Source organism: Lissotriton helveticus, chromosome 1_1 (genome assembly GCF_964261635.1).
Source record: "Lissotriton helveticus chromosome 1_1, aLisHel1.1, whole genome shotgun sequence".
In the NCBI taxonomy this organism is placed as follows: domain Eukaryota; kingdom Metazoa; phylum Chordata; class Amphibia; order Caudata; family Salamandridae; genus Lissotriton; species Lissotriton helveticus.
Genome location: NC_136057.1, coordinates 1,067,680,882 through 1,067,688,905, shown reverse-complemented (window position 1 = coordinate 1,067,688,905; position 8,024 = coordinate 1,067,680,882).

Here is an 8,024-nt window from a genome sequence, read left to right as displayed (position 1 = left end):
AAACTCGTCTTTAACAATAACCTTTTTGGACAGGCTGGAAGAAGGGACCGTTCTTCCGGCCGTGGCATCTATCAGCCCTTCTCAAACTTCAGAGGCAGAGGATCAGTTAGAGGATTCTACCCATCTAACCACCACTTCTATCCTCAAAGAGGGAGAGGCTCTCGAAACAAAGGTTACTCATCCTGTGGAACTCCCAACAACGCAACCTTCCAAGTAAGTCATCTTCTTTCTTTTTACCCTCCAAAGGTAGGGGGCAGACTCAAATACTTCTATCACGCATGGGAATCTCTAACTCAAGATCCATGGGTTCTGGAGACCGTTCAGGGTTTTAAAATAGACTTTATAGATCTCCCTTTTCAAACACACACGCCCAAACCTTTGATCCTTTCAGAGGAGCATCAAAAAATTGTCAAAGAAGGGCGCTATCGTTGAAGTTCCATGGTCTCTAATGAGATTTGTCAGCACCCTTTTCCTGGTTCAAAAAAAGGAAAAGGGTTGGAGAACGGTTATAGACCTTCAGGAAGTAAACAAGTATCTGGTCTACAGACACTTCAAAATGGAGGGTATTCACCTCCTCAGGGACCTCCTTCTAGAAGGAGAATGATTGGTCAAGTTAGATTTAAACGACGCTTACTTTACAATCCCTACGGCCGAAGAACACCAACCCTTTCTTCAGTTCATCTGGGAAACCATCTTTTTCAATTTCAGGACCTCCCATTCGGACTTTCCGCTGCCCCATGGTGCTTCACCAAGATTATGAGAACTATTGTCTCTCTCTTGAGAGAAAGAGGCATTTGCTTAATTATCTATCTAGACGACATCCTCATCATGTCCCAACTCCACTCTCAACTCCTGGAAGACCTCAAGACCACCATGGGTCTTATAGAGAGTCTCGGATTCATTATAAATCGGGAAAAATCTATCCTTACCCCTCCAAATCTCTAGAATTCCTCAGGTTCACCGTAGATACCTCGAATTGCCTTCTTCTTCCCACCAAGAAGATCGCCAAGATTCTCAAAGAGATCAGATTTGTTCTGAAACAACAATCTCTAACCTTTCGGAAATTACTGGACCTGCTTTCTTCTTCTATTCAAGCTATCTTTTTTGGGGCCACTGAATTACCGTGCTCTTCAGAGAATAAAAGCAAAAGCTCTCAGGTCTGGTCTTTGGTGCTGAGACCATATGACCTTAGATCAGGAAGCCAGGTCGGAACTCTCTTGATGGCTGGAGAATTTGGATGCCTGGAATGGCAAAGCAATCTTCGGCTCAACCCCGGAATTTGTCCTGGAGTCAGACGCGAGCCTTCACGATTGGGGCGCTCACTTCCTCGACCAAAACACGGGTTGTGTTTGGTCTCTTGCAGAATCCTCCCACCATATACATTTTTTGGTGCTCACGGAAGACTTATACGCCCTGATGAGCTTCAAACACTCACTTCAGGGCAGATCTGTTATCCTCAAAATGGACAACATCTCCGCAGTCTCCTATATCAACTGCCTTGGTTGGACCAGATCAGCAGACCTCTCCGATTTAGCCAAGAAACTCTGTATGTTTTGCTTAGAACACAAGTTTTCCCTGAAGACAGAATATGTCCAGGTAAAGTCGAATTTTTCCGCAGATTGGAACTCGAGATTCCTCTTAGACTTCAGTGACTGGAAACTCAATGTGAACTTTTTCAATGCTCTCTTTCGTTTTTGGGGTCCTCTGGATGTGTCAAAGTACTTCAGCTGGATGCCGGACCCGGGCTCTCTTGCGGTAAACGCCTTTCTCCAGTGCTGGTCTCACCTACAGGCTTATGCGTTCCCTCCCTTTGCCATGATTCAAAGGGTTCTGCAGAAGGTGAGACAAGACCAGTGCTCCTTGGTCCTAACTCCCTTTAGGTCTTCTCAGGCATGGTTCCCGACAACCCTAGAGTTGTCCTGCGACTTCCCCTTCCTAATTCCAGCAGCAAAGGGTCTGGTTTCAAACGCAGACGGAGAATATCACCACCTAATCCTTTCAGGGAATTTGAACCTTCTTGCTTGGAAAGTGTCAGGCAATCTAACAATTGTCTGGACTTTCGTCATCAGTTCTCACTCTCCTCGGAAAATCCTGGGCACCAGGAACACACTATAGGTACAATAACATTTGGAGAAAATGGTTTTGTTGGTGCATGGAGAGGAACTTGGATCCCGTGGCGGCTCTTATCGTCAACATAGTTAATTTTGTTGTCGATCAATTTGACAATGGCCTTTCCTATAGATCTATTAATTGTTATAGATCAGCAATCTCTGCTGGATATTCCCTTGTCAACGGTAATACGGTAGGTAAAAATGTTATCCTTTGTAGAGTTCTGAAAAGTATTAGACTGAGAAGACCTCCTAGACCTAAATACCAATCCTTGTGGGGTGTTAAAGCTACCCTAGACCTTTTTTCTTCTTGGCCTGATAATCCTTCACTTAATAGAAAATGTCGTTCCATTAAACTTGCTACTCTCTTATGTTTTATTTCTTGTCGTAGGGTATCTGATGTAAAATCCCTTGATATGTTTAATAGATGTTATGACATGTATGTTGTTAAGTTTGAAATCCTTAGAAGGACCAAAACTATGTCAGAATCTATTTTTACCCTCGTTTTGATTCCTGCAAAAGACTTTGTGGTGTCGATTGTATGAAAGAATATGATTTCAGAATGAGAGATGTTCGCCCTCAGAATGCTAATCAACTTCTTATTTCCTTTGTTAAACCCTTTAAGCCAGTTTCTTCTTGTTCCATAGCTAGATGGGTCAAATCAGCAATGAGCCTCGATGGTATTCACCTTTCTAAATTCCAAGCCCACTCACTCAGAGGTGATATGGCTAGTAAATCCTTCTGGTCTGGTGGTAAGTTAGATGATATCCTTAAAGGGGCTGATTGGTCCAATGCTTCCACTTTTGCTCATCATTATTGTAAACCTATTGAGCATATGTCTGATGTTGTCCTTCAAGGCTACCAATATGCATAATGTAGCCTCCTGTCTTGTAATGAAATTGTGATTCTCCTATTAACATGACCAGAGAATCTAGATTTCATTAAGGACACGGAAGCTAACATTATCCCACCCGTCCCTCCCTTGGACGGAGTAGTTATTACTATGTTGATGTTTATACCTTTTTAATTCTTCTTCCTTCTTTTCAGATAACTAAGCCTGATGAATTACTCTCATCACCTCTAATCCTCCTCAGTTTGTTTCCTTCCTCGGACTCCCGCTTTTTCTTCACTCTAAAGGTCAAGTTGCATCTCAGCTTTATGAAACATTTGTTGCTTCATTCTATTTAAAAGAGGCAGTCTTTTTGTTGCTCATGCCTTTTTTTTACTTGTGCTCACTGCATTCTAGAACTGTTTTTGCCTATGATGTAGTGTGGCTGCTTGTGACTGCATTAAAAGATTCATGCATAATGTTAACCTCCGTATCTTTAATGAAATCCAGATTCTCTGGTCATGTTAATAGGAGAATCGCAATTCCTTCTATCCTTTCACAGTGCAGGGCAGAGACATCAGACGCACCACAGGAGGTGGAGCCAGCATTGTGGAGGGAAGGCACAGCTCTATTCAGGACCTAGGTGCAACTCCTCCCTCCCATCTGGATGCAGATCTCTCTATTCACCACTGGGCTGATCCTGTCTCTTGGGATCCCCCAGCCCTGTCACTCAAACTCCAGACAAGGAATACACAACCTAGCAGAGGCAGGCTTGGCTAGTTAGACAAGAAAACACCTACTTTCTAAAAGTGGTATTTTCAAACACAGAATATTAAAATCAACTCCACTAAAAGATGTATTTTATCATTTTGAGCTCATGCTCCCTGACTCAGTTAGGATTATAAGATGTAATAATCTAACTGCCCATTCTGGCCTATGGAGAACAGGTAGCCTTGCAATAGTGAAAAACGAAAATAGCTGTATTTCACTATAAGGACATGCCACACACACCAGGGCATGTCCTACCTCATACTTACAATGCACCCTGCCCTTGGGCCTACCATAGTGGTGTCTGATATGAAGAAAAGGGAAGGTTTAGGGACTAGCAAGTGGGTTACTTGCCAAGTCAGCATGGCAGTACCAAACTGCCCACAGGCTCTGCAATGGCAGACCTGAGACACACTTTTACAGGCTGCTTCTGTAGGTGGCACAACCAGTGCTGCAAGCCCACCAGCAGCATTTGGTTTGCAAGCACTGGGCACACTCAGTGCACTGTACTAGAGTCTGACAAGTAAACCAAATCAGCCAATCATGGAGTCACTAATCTGTACATCAATTTACCATAGGTAGGGCATATGCACTTTAGCACTGATCATCAGTGGTAAAGTGCCAGAGTCATAAAACCAAGAAAAACAGGTCAAACAAAATACAGGGGGAAGGCAAAAAATTCAGGGATGACCCTGAAAAAGGGCCAAGTCCAACACCTGTGTTTTTGTGTTGTTCCTGTGTGTCACAGACATCCACGTTTGACATGCAGACAAGCCTGTTTGCACATCCTGTGTGTCTTGCTTATGTTGGGACGTGTACATCAGACGTTTCATGGTGACTGTGTCCATGTCACATTACATGTTTCCCGTGAGTGTGACTGGCAGCCCGTTGTCATATTGACAACACAACTATCCTCACTAACCATTGTGGTGTGTATTTGTCCTGTACCATACGTTCCGAAGTACTGTGACAGGGCCCACAGTTTGTCAACAGCAGAGCATGGCACTTGTTGTGTCACCATGTGGAGGTGACATGTTTTTTGAGGGGCACATGTGTGACATATGTGTCCATGCTGAATTGCACACACCTGACTCTATTGTGTTCTGATGTGATGTACCTTGTGTTATTTGGCCTGGTCATTGCCACAGATGTGGGTGAAGTGAAATACTTCCTTTGTTTCCCCATGTACTGCAGGGCACCTAATGTCCACAGACCCTTCCTAAACCTTGCAACCATGGTTGAATGAGACTGCATCCGATGGTACCGATTCACGCGCAAGCTGATAGAGGATTTGGAGGTGCAGTTGTCCCCACATTTACAACCTGGACGTGCTTATCCAACTGCACTGACCCCCAAGGTCAAGGTGATGGCAGCCCTACATTTCTTTGCCACAGGAACATTCTAATGCACAGTGGCTGGTGCTGGTGGGATGTCACAAACTATGTTCAGTCATGTTCTCTGTGATGTATTGGAGGCAATGTTGTTGTATCTGGACCAATACATCCGATTTCCATCCCAACAACAAATGCCAGGCATAAAGGGAGATGTCTATGCCTTGGGAGGGATGCCAAATGTCATTGGCTCATTGATGGGACACATGTGGCTCTGGTACCACCACATGCACAGGACCAGATTTACCGCAAGCATAAACATTTTCACTCTATAAATGCCTAAGTGGTATGTCTACGGACATGTCAATTTCACACCCACGACGCCTACATCATGCCGAATAGCAGGATACTACATTTGATGTCACAGCTGCAGAACCAGTGTGCCTGGCTTGTCGGTGAGTAGTAGCGCTTTACCTTACGTATCTTAGGTATCTTTGGATTACACGCTCATTCCTGATCCATTACATGTTTGTCTGTTTGTGTGCAGGTGACTCTGGGTACCCTAACATGCCTTGGTTGCTAGCACCTCTTAGGAACCCTGTCACACCTGCACAGATACGTTTCAATGAGGCACATGGGTGGACCAGGCGAGTGATAGAGCGGAGATTTGGATTCCTGAAAAGCCGATTCCGCTGCCTGGACCGGACAGGAGGGGCCCTCCAATATGCACCAGAAAAAGTGTGCAAGATATTTATTGTGTGTTGCATGCTACACAACATGACCGTGAGGGAGGAGGTGCCTCTCATCGAAGATGATGACGGACAGCAACCACCAGCATGTGAGGATCCTGGCCTGGGACATGTTGCGAGTGACAATGAGGGCGAGGGGATGTACAGACTCCGCTCATCAACAACTTATTTTCCTGATTGTGAGTATACAGTGATGTGCTGGCAAGAAATCTTGCTACACCTGATTTCTTTGGTTTTGCACTGTGTGGGTATTTGTGTTTCTAAATTCTACGTGTCATGATTGTAGCATTTATGTGTCCCTTGAGTTACAATGTCCTCCCAATCAGTGTTGCCATGAATTTTTGGATATTTTAACAAGTTATTTGAATTGTGTATGTAATGTGTTTTGTAGATGTATGCAGTTGTGTAGCGATTTCAATACTGTTGTATGTCTGTCATTCACAGGGTCCATATGCTGTTGTCTCGTGACATGTAACCTCTGAAACGCACAATACGGTCACTGGATGCAACTTTTCATGAGTCCCGGAAACATTATCCCCCACACCCCGATGCTGGCATGTCTGCCATATTGGTTGCATATTTGCTCACTTTTATGTGATTGTACCTTGCATCTGATGTTCTGTTTACTAGTTGTGTATGTGTAATAAAAGTGTGCACCAGTTTGTGGTGTGCTTCCTCTGTGTCCACACATCAGTGAAACTTTGGCATGCTGTACCTGAGGGCTGATTGGCTCTGATTCAGCATTTGTGTGTACTTGCAGTTCATAATGTGTCTGAAAAGAAATGTGATGGGCATGGTGCTTTGGTGCTGTGTTGACTTAGGAGTGTGCACCTCTCAAATGTGTCACATCAACATGAATCAATTTTCAGTGTTTAGATTACTCTAATGGTTCTCCTGCCCAGTCTCACTTTAGCATTTCATCACCTATATGTGTCAAAACCAGTCAAATTCATCACAGAGTCAACAATTGTGATTTGTAGTGTTTATTTACATACATGTGTGTGGATAATATAGGTGACATGGAGTGCTGTACAGTGCAATGGGATTCCAAAGTTCACAGAGGAGTTGGTAGGGTTGGTCGGTGGAATTGGCAGAGTAAAGTCCACAGTCAGTAGATCCATTGGTTCAGTTCAGACCCCCCATCACATGTGGGAGAGATGGGGACAGTCGACAAGGTGAAGGGTTTACACACAATGGTAGACATCAGGGAAAGGTGTTCACTTCCTGGGTTATGTGCAGGGCTAGCTGCCTCTCACTTGTCCTTCTTTGGACTACCCCGCGGCTTCTTCGGGGGGGGGGGGGTTCCTCAGGTGCAGGCTGTGGCGGTGCACTGGAGTCTTCATCAGAGTCCACATCCCTACCTGTGGCAGTTGCAGTTGTTGTGGCAACTGATGTAGTGGGCACACAGGGAGGTGGGGCCATGTTATTTGCAATCTGACGCAGGCATCCCAGTATGTCTCTGTGCACCGCCGTAACATCATTCAACTTGTCTATCTTTGACTCCATGCGGGCCATGTGTGTCTCCACCCGCAACATGTGTGCGTTCCATCTGGCATGATGTTCAGACTGTTGTTCTTTAATGTCCCTGAGGTGCCCCACAATGTGGCCAAAGTGCATTGCTGGTACGCATTTATAATGCGTACCAATTGGGGATCACCTTGGGGTTCAGCACCACGCCATGGGGTGGCCTCAGCCTACCCCCACTCATACCACCCCTACCACCACAAGCAGGTTCTGCTGTTTCAGGCACAGGCAACACTGGGCCTCCTCTGGTGATGGCACTGGTGGAATTGGCAGCCACCTCCAGGCTTTCCTGTGTTTCTGTGCCCTCAGTGTTGGGCTGGGTTTGTCTGTCCGTGTTAGTAGGGGCCATCTGGGTGCTGTCAGATGGAACAGGAATGGTGTCAGGGGGTGCATATGTTACTGCTGCTGCACGCTGATCCCCCCTGGAGGGTCCAGATTGTTCATGGTCGTCGTCAGAGGAGTGAGAGGCATCCACACCAGCCTGCTCTGTGTCAACCAGAGTCTGGAACTGTGAATCTTCCTCGTCTGTTCTTGAAGTTTTCCCAGCTGCAGCTGTGAGTGGTTCAGCACACATAAACGTATCACACACATTCAATTCTGTACAATGCTTCATGATGGGTGTGTGTGCATGGCTTTGTCCTAAATTATCACAGTCAGATGATGATGCAGGTTTTGTACAATTTCCAGACGCGTTTTATGTACGCGTAGACCTGTG